General features: G+C 47.2%; 1 protein-coding gene across 3 annotated transcripts in view; it reads right to left on the reverse strand.

Annotated features, from left to right (window-relative positions):
• Window positions 1–6,799, reverse strand: part of LOC140727548 (anion exchange protein 2-like) — a 251,153-nt gene extending 244,354 nt beyond the window's left edge. The window contains exon 1 of one of the 3 annotated variants that reach the window (XM_073045039.1): window positions 6,733–6,799. The gene's annotated coding sequence lies outside the window, so the exon portion shown is untranslated. Of the gene's footprint in view, window positions 1–6,691 lie in introns of all 3 variants that reach the window. The other 2 variants (XM_073045022.1, XM_073045078.1) reach the window with 2 other exon arrangements.
• Window positions 6,800–7,353: the final 554 nt, after the last annotated feature.

The raw sequence follows: 7,353 nt of genomic DNA on the forward strand, positions 1-7,353 counted from the left end.
TTTTTTGAGGATGTGACTAAATACATTGATGAAGGTAGAGCAGTAAATGTAGTGTATGTGGATTTTAGCAAGGCATTTGTTAAGGTACCCCATGCAGGGCTTAATGAGAAAGTAAGGGGCATGGGATCCAAGGGGACATTGCTTTGTGGATCCAGAATTGGCTTGCCCACAGAAGGCAAAGAGTGGTTGTAGATGGGTCATATTCTGCATGGAGGTCGGTGACTAGTGGTGTGCCTCAGGGATCTGTTCTAGGACCCCTTCTCTTCATGATTTTTATAAATGACCTGGAAGAGGAAGTGGAGGGATGGGTTAGCAAATTTGCTGATGACACAAAGGCTGGGGTTGTTGTGGACAGTGTGGAGGGCTGTCAGAGGTTACAACGGGACATCAATAGGATGCTAAACTGGGCTGAGAAGTGGAAGATGGAGTTCAACCCAGATAAGTGTGAGGTGGTTCATTTTGGTAGGTCAAATATGATGGCAGAATATAGTATTAATGGTAAGACTCTTGGCAGTGTGGAGGATCAAAGGGATCTTTGGTTCCAAGTCCATAGGACACTGAAAGCTGCTGCACAGGTTGACTCTGTGGTTAAGAAGGCATACGGTGTATTGGCCTTCATCGATCGTGGAATTGAGTTTAAGAGCCAGGAGGTAATGTTGTAGCTACATAGGACCCTGGTCAGGCCCCACTTGAGTACTATGCTCAGTTCTAGTCACCTCACTTCAGAAAGGATGTGGAGGAGAGATTTACAAGGATGTTGCCTAGATTGGGGAGCATGCCTTATGAGAATAGGTTGAGTGAACTCGGCCTTTTCTCCTTGTAGCAACGAAAGCTGAGAGGTGACTGATAGAGGTGTACAAGATGATAAGAGGCATAGATCATGTGGATATTCAGAGGCTTTTTCCCAGGGCTGAAATGGGTAACACGCTAGGGCACAGTTTTAAGGTGCTTGTAAGTAGGTATAGAGGAGATGTCAGGGATAAGTTTTTTTTATGCAAAGAGTAGTTAGTGCACGGAATGCGCTGCCAGCAATGATGGTGGAGGCGGATAGAATAGGCTCATTTAAGAGACTCCTGGATGAGTACGTGGAACTTAGAAAAATAGAGGGCTATGGGTAACCCTAGGTAATTTCTAGAGGAAGGATGTGTTCAGCACAGCTTTGTGAGTTGAAGCACCTGTATTGAGCTGTAGCCTTTCTGTGTTTGTAAATCTGCTGAAGAATCTATTACATGATACTGCCGGGTGCAGTACTCTCCACCCCAACTCCCCAATGTACAGGGGTAAAACCCCTGCATAGAGACTTCCACTGGGAGACCTTATTCACCACCTGACAGTAAGACAGAGTAGCACAGCATGACTGGACAGCAGGCCAGCACAATCAAGTCAAAAGTGGCAAAAGCAGCCCATATAGGAACCATCTCAGTGCATCATGGAAATGCACGGTGGGCATCTCCGTGAGGCGGCTCATGCTATGTAGGAACGGCTCCCAAAGATGATCTCAGTGTTTGGGTTCCACGAGTGGTCAGAGCCACTTCACGCCCCCGAGCCAGCCCCACACCCACCACAAAAGGATGGGAAATAACCACTCCTTCCAGGTGCAGAAGAACTCTGACCAGAGGGGCCCTACCCCAGACCCGCAAAAGCTCCCAGTAAAAACATGGCTGATGCTCAATATCAGGAGCCATATATCCTACTGAAAACCATGCCAACTAATAAAGTGTTTCTCCAGTGCATGCCACCTCTGAAGGTGCTTTGTGTATGTACATCTCTGCAGAGTCCTATGGCAGACAGCTGCCAGCTGGATACATACACACACCAGCGTCTGACTACCCTCCGTAATCTGAACAACTGGAGTGACCAGCCAGTACCAAAGAATGGAGGTTATCAGTTGGTTGATGACCAACACTCTGCCCCAGAAGATTGTACAGAGTAGACCTGACCAGCATCCTAGCCAGGCAGAGACTTTCACCTCTGAGTCCCACCAGTTCACCAGCCAAATCTCCTCAGTGGAGCTTAGGTAGACCAGCAGATTGAGGTGGTGCATGGTGCATAGCTCCTCTGGCAGAGAGTCTACCCCCCCCCCCCCCACTAAAAGACCAGAGCACTTTCACTAGTTGACTCTGACTGAGAAAAAACTGCTGGCAGTCTCACATCCTCTGTAGGTTAACAGGGTCGGTGATCATGAGGATCACTGGCATAAGCCAAAAGAAATACCTTCATCTCTGGCCTGTGCAGAACCAAACCTGTCAACTATTTCTGAACAAGACACAGGAGAGGTTCTGTGCAGTTATTCCAACTTCAGACAACCTTGACATACCCTCTCCCAAAGCAAATGAGCACCATATGATAGATACCAGTCTCCAATTCCTCAATCCCCCTTCTTTAGCAGCAGGACCACGAGCACCTTATGTCAAGAGTGGGGCATCTCACCCGTTGCCAGGCTGTCATCCATGACCCTGGTGTAGTCAGCACCATGGCCCAGAAGGTCTGAAGAATTCCACAGTCAACCCATCCATCCACAGGGACTTGCCTCTCCATAGCTGGTTGAGGGTGCTGGTCAGTTTCTCCAGCAATAGGGAAGTGCAGCCACAGGACAGCTTCAGGCTGACCCTTGGCAAGCCCTCCCTGCACCTCCTCACTTAACAGGTCCAGCGAGAACAGGGTCACATAAAATGAGCGATCATCATGAACAATTCTTGCTGGAACCTTGGAGGAGCCATCCTCTACCAGCAGCTCCACAAACTGCCTGTGCACATTGCTCCATTTCACCAGTGTAAAGGGTGAGACACGATCCAGATCTTGAAAGAGCTGGATCCGTGACTTTGTGAACATATCTCTGGACCCCTACCAACACCCTCCGCCGCAACACGAGCTGCAAGTCCCTCAGTGTTTCCTTCTTCCCCCCGTACTTCTGCCAAAGGAGAGTGTGCCCTGTGTTTACGGTCAGCTAAGACTTCAGGTCCAGCAGGTCTTAATCGGGCCACTTGATCTGTAACATGTAGTTCTTAGTTGACGCTCGCGCATACTTCCTGCAAGAGTTGGACATGAGCTTTGCCCTCATCCCACTCCCTCAGTAACACCCTTTACTCAGTGTGGTGCTCTCTTCCAGAGTTAATATAATGTAAAGTATGCCCTTCTGCTTGGAATGGGGCTCAAGTCCAGAACCTTCGACTACAGAGTTTCACTTCCCCCATCCTGCCTGACAACTTACAACTGCTGCTGAAGTTTAACAGACAAAGTCTGAAACTCTCTCCAAACATGGGACTATAGTGGAAGCAAACATGCTGGGGCTGGATAAAGCAATTCAACAGCATCACTGGCAAATACAACCAATTCCGCTGCAGAACAATGATGCAATTCCACACCATGCTCTCTGTTCTCAGGCAACATAACAACACTGAGCTTGTTCAGTATAGTTCAACACAGTTTAAATCTTGGCCAAATGACGTCGTCTCCATTTGCGAAATTCCTGAAGATCTCACCACACTACTCCGAGTATCACGGCAATTAACCGGATGGCCTAGACACCAGCAAGTGTGTAAACCTCCTCTATTCTTTACTTAACTGGATTCCCACAGGTCTGCATTCAGAGACAGACTGCTACTAAACAAACCAAGTGCAGCAGGTTTGGCCTCTGCCTGTATGTACTTCGTTCCTGTTCAAGCAAGCTCAGCAATTTGAAAAGGAATATCAAGGGTGGGGCTGTGTGGGAGAAAGTAGAGAATTATAACTGACTGCTCAATCTGCTCTGGGTCATGAATTTTCTCCCACCTGGATTAATACACCCTTGCCTCCAGGCTGACATTGAACAGAGCCATTAGAACAGGGGTGTCAAACTCATTTTAGGTCACGGGCTGGATTGAGCAAAATGCAGCTTCATGCGGGCCGGATCAGTCGGCCGCGTGTGAACGCAGCTTTCGTTGCCTCCGTTTTTTCAGCCTGCTCTCATGTGTCTCAGTCTCTGCTATAACTACAAAGTCTTTCACTGTACAAATTCCGTTTCTTATGAAGAACACTGCCGAGCAAGACTGCCGAATAAACACTAAAAACCCTGAAAACCTGGTACCTGAATAAACTCAGCATTAGCCATATCATACGCCATAGGTGCTTCGATTACTGGGGCCAGCTTTAATAATAATTAGATATTATCTCGCGGGCCAAAGATAATTCCACCGCGGGCCGGATTTGGCCCGCGGGCCTTGAGTTTGACATATATGCATTAGAACATGTTATCACTGAATTACCACTGCCTGGAAGTAAGTCATTTAGTTCATTGGGTCCACATCAGCTACTGTTCGAATCTCCCAATTCCCTTCTCTCAGCTGCCCATCCAATCCCATTTTGTCATTCCTGTCTGGCTGCTTCCACCATCTGCTCAGGCTTCTTACCTCAGATAATACCCACTTGCTCCCTACAGAAGGTTGTCCTCATAGTCCACAAGATACTTTGCCCAATACTATGAAACCAATTATCTGCTCCTTGAACCATCTACTTGTGTGAAACAGCTTCTGCTTACCCTGTCTAGACCTGTTAGGATGTTATCCAGCTACTCTTGGCTTTTCTGGTTCCTAGGACAGAAGCTTCTAATATCACCTACCTAACCTCATCACTGAAACCATTCTATAAACCATATATAAATCTATAAACTGAAACCATAAATCTCACCTACACACTCTCTGGCCCTCATATCCAAGTGCAGTGACAAGAAATGGACACAACTTCCAACTGCGGCCCAGGAAAAGGCTTTAATGTTCTTGTCTGTGAAGCGCAGAATTTCATGCCCTTCAGCAAGTCTATCCTCACCTCAACTAGCCATTTTCAAAGCCTATTTACAGGTACAGGTGCAAGTCTCTCGTCCTTCACTTCATTGTCTCTCCTTGTTCTTTCTGAAAAAATGTACACTTCACTCCTGTCCGTACTTACAGCTCATCTACCATGTCTGCCCAATCTGACGTGGCAGATGAGCTGTGGCAATCTGGTTTTTGCACCACGTGGCAATCTGCCTACATCCTTTTGCAGTCCTTCACTTTGTTGCTCACTGTTCACCAGCCCAGGTTCATGCATTTTATTCCTTTCTGTTTACTGATACACATTGCCTGATGCTGACATTAACTAATTTTGCATTATACTCATTTACATTAAATTTATTCTTCAAGAAGATGGCACAGGAGCAAAAGACCCACACTCAGCATTTCAGGTACAGCTCAAGCTAGCATCAAGGTTATCACAAAAGGACTGCCGAAAATCCAAAACAGAAAATGCTGGTAACACTCGGAATCTGAGTATTAACTCAATTTCTACTTGCACAAATGCAGCCTACCCTGCTCACTTGCCATTTTCTTTTATCATCAGAGGACTGGTGAGAGATTGATACAGAGATACTTCACAGAAACAGTCCACCAATGCATGCCCGACCCCATTTTATTCCCCCCAAAGAGAAATACCAAGTGTAGGAGGGTGGGTGAGGATAGTAGGGTGTGAGTTTACAAACTCACTCTTGGCTTCACATCGGCAAATAGAGCACAGTGCAAAAGTCTTGGGCAATCTAGCTATAATATAATCAATATTCTTGCCATCAGATTGGAGGCTACCCAGATGGAATACAAGGTGTTGCTTATATGTACACACACATACATGCAACACCTTATATTCCATCTGGATAGCCTCCAATCTGATGGCATGAATATTGATTTCTCCTTCCACTAAAAAAATGTTTCCCTGCCCCTCCCCTTCTATTCTCCATTTTGGGTCTTAGCTCTTCTCACCTGCCTATCACCTCCCACTGGGTTCCCTCCACCTTCCTTTTTTTGCTATGGTCCACTCTCCTCTCTTTGGCAGACTCCTTCCTCCAGCCCTTTACCTTTCCTACCCACCTGGCTTCACCTATCACCTTCTAGCTATCTTTCTTCCCCTCCCTCCCCCCACCTTTCTATTCTCGTGTCTCCAGTCTTCTTTTGCAGTCCTGAAGAAGGGTCCTGGTTCAAAACGTCAACTGTTTATTCATTACCATGGATGCTGCCTGATCTGCTGAGTTCCACCAGCATTTTCTGGGTGTTGCTAGCTATACTTACGTGCCTAAGACTTTTGCACAGTACCATACACTACCTCGCTATTTTTTCTTTTGTTCTCTTTTTGTACCAGTTATTTAATTATTTAAAATATATTTCTTACTGTAATTTATTTTTAAATGTTCTATCGCAATGTACTGCTGCCGCATAACAATATTAAGATTCTGACCCATTGCCCAGCCCCTAATGCCACACAACCCAACCAACACCTCACCCACACTAATTATATCCAACCCGTCATCGCCCAACCCCATTGAACCAGACCTCCCGATCAACCTCAGCCCATACCCCAGTCTCCACCTGATGCACAAAAACCCATCCAGTCCCAACCCCATCCAATCGATACCCAAACCAGACTCCACACAAACCCCCATCCCACCCCAAACCATCACCCAATCCCAACAAAACCAACCTCCGCCCAATGTAACCCAAACAGAACTCGAACCTAAATTCATCTCCAACCCTACATCCAATCAACCCGACCCAAAGGAAACTCCAAGCCCACCCCATCCCCCACCCAACATAAACACTCAGTCCGCAGGCTGCTCCCGTCCTCCCCGACTCAACCCACCCCGGATTCCCGTTCCACCCGGATCTGAGGGAGCCGCTGCTTCTTCACTCACCCTGTCGCAACACCTCTCCAGCCGCTCCCGCTCCAACTCACCCGCTATGCCGCGCGAGCCTGTGCTGACGTGCGTGATCCCTTCGCCTGCTGCCTGCGTGCGCGACCCCGGCACCGCCTGTCTGCCTACGTGCGCGGGCCCGGATCCGCCGCGAGCTTTTCTTGCAGTGCGCGGGGCGCCTCTCTCCCGACTGTGTTTCACATCCGGTGAGTTCAGGGGCTGGGATGGCAACCTCTCTCCCACTGACCCCAAATCAACCCTCCTACCCACATCTCACGTCCAACTTCTGACAGTATGACACTCTCTCTGTACCGCCCCCTTTTATTCTTGTTCACAATAATTTATTACAAACAACAGCAAGTTCTGAAACGAAGGATAATTAGTTCAGACATTTGAAATAAGTACAATGTTTAGGATTGCGTTTTTTTGTCATTGCTTAGTGGGTTAGAAGGCTTTGAATTTGAGCCACATTTGAAATGCATACATAAAAATCTAGGTTGTTTCCTAATTAGTGCTGTACCGAGGAAACAATTCATTAGGAGGTTATGCTTTGGTCAGACATTGACCAAAACCACATCAGTTTCCTCATGTAGAGATGTACGGGGTTGCACTGACACCATTTAAAAAAGCTGAATAGGTATCTGCCCTTCCACAGTGCGGCA

Source organism: Hemitrygon akajei, chromosome 1 (genome assembly GCF_048418815.1).
Source record: "Hemitrygon akajei chromosome 1, sHemAka1.3, whole genome shotgun sequence".
NCBI lineage: Eukaryota > Metazoa > Chordata > Chondrichthyes > Myliobatiformes > Dasyatidae > Hemitrygon > Hemitrygon akajei.